Consider the following 2,056-nt stretch of genomic DNA (forward strand, 5'->3'; position numbering starts at 1 on the left):
CCTCAGCAGTGTTACAGTAAAAGAGGTCTCGTTAATATGGACCCAAATCTGATCCCCAGTAACAGAATACAGCTATATATTTCTGTGTTCCTTTTTAAATTTTATTTTTAATTAACAAATAATAATTTTATATATATATATATATATATATATATATATATATATATATATATATGGGGGTACAGTGTGATGATGTTTTGATATACATAGGTGCCAAAAAATGTATACACATTTTAAGAAGGGAAGAAACTATTAGAAATTAAAAGATGAGTACAAGTTATGCTTAATTTCTGCAATTACTAATGGTGCTCAAAGTGGTTACCATCAGCATCCAGACACAGCTGATTATAGTAAACTAAAAGTAATACATCGATAACATCTCTTAAAATGCATATACATTTTTGGCACCCCCATTATGTATGCTGTACATTATGGAATGATTAAATAAGCTAATTGACATATCCATCACCTCACGAACATTTAAAATCTACTCTCTTAGCAATTTTGAAATATACATTACATAATTATTAACTGTAGTCAATCTTTCTGTGCAACAGTTCTCAAAAATGTATTCCTCCTGTCTAATTGAAACTACAGTCTTTTTTTTACATGCATTTGAAACAGACACCAGAATTGACCATATCTGTGGTCACAAAAATAGCCACAGTAAGTCCCAAAGAACAGAATCAAATACAAAATATTCTCTCTCTACAATCTAATATAACTAGAAATTAATGACTGGACTTGGTGGCTCAGCCTGTAATCCCAGCGCTTTGAGAGGCGGGTTCGAGACTCGCCTGGGCAACTTGTGAGACCTCATCTCTACAATAAATTAAAAAAAAAAAAAAAATTAGCCGGCATGGTAGTGAACGCCTGTAGTTCCAGCTACTTGGAAGGCTGAGGCGGAAGGATCACCGGAGCCCAGCAGGTCGAGGCTGGAGTGGACACCACGGCACTCCAGTCTGGGTGACAGAGTGAGACTCCAACTCAAAAGAAAAAAAGAAATTAATAATAAAATGTAAAAACCAAAAGGTTTTTCTACCTAGAAACTAAAAAATAAATAAAACCATTATTGAATCAAATTGAAAAATACCAAATGAAATTGCAGAACTTCTTGAAAGTAATTATAGAGAAAACATGACATATCAGAATCTGTGGTATAAAACAAAAACAGTTATCAGGAAATTTATAGTACTAAATACCTCTCTATCTCTGCAAACCAAAATAAGTGAATTAGGCACCAACTCAAAAAGCTAGAAAAAAATCAACGAAGTAAACCGACTGTAATCAGAAAGAATAAATCAACAAAGATCAAAAACAGAAATTAATGAGTTAGAAAGCAGAAAAACAGCAGAATTAATAAATAAATTTTAAAAGCTGGTTCTTTAAAAACATCAAAAACAAAATCTAGGTTAAAAAATCAAGAGGGGAAGAAAGTACAAATATTCAAAATTAGAAACAAGGAAAAAGTACAAAAACAAAAATTGACAGTAATAGAGATTTTTTTTTTTAAAACGAAAATTTAAGGCTCTATATGGTGGCTCACGCCTGTAATCCCAGCAACTTGGGGAGGCCAAAGGCAGGAGAACTGCTTGGACTGAGGAGTTCAAGACCAACCTGGGCAGCAGACACCCTGTCTCTACAAAAAATAAAAATAAATTAGCAGGGCCCAGGATTGATAAAGATTGCCTGGGCCCAGGAGATCGAGGCTGCAATGAGCCAGAATAGAACCACTGCACTCTAATCTGGGTGACAGAGTGAGATCCTGTCTCAAAAAAAAGAAAAGAAAAGAAAAGAGAAAGGAAGGAAGGAAGAAAATTTAAGCAGACCAATTGCCATATAAGAAAGAGAAAAGTAGCCAGGCTCGGTGGCTCAGCCTGTAATCCCGCGCCTTTGGAAGGCTGAGATGAGTGGATTGCCTGAGCCTGCGGGTTCGAGACCCACCTGGGCAGGCGAGACCTCATCTCTACAATAAAATCAAAAAATTAGCCGGGCGTGGTAGTGCGTGCCTGTAATTCCGGCTACTCGGAAGGCTGAGGCGGAAGGATCGCCGGAG

Source organism: Carlito syrichta, unplaced genomic scaffold, assembly GCF_000164805.1.
Source record: "Carlito syrichta isolate Samal-C Ts95f unplaced genomic scaffold, Tarsius_syrichta-2.0.1 Scaffold70301, whole genome shotgun sequence".
Taxonomy (NCBI): Eukaryota; Metazoa; Chordata; class Mammalia; order Primates; family Tarsiidae; genus Carlito; species Carlito syrichta.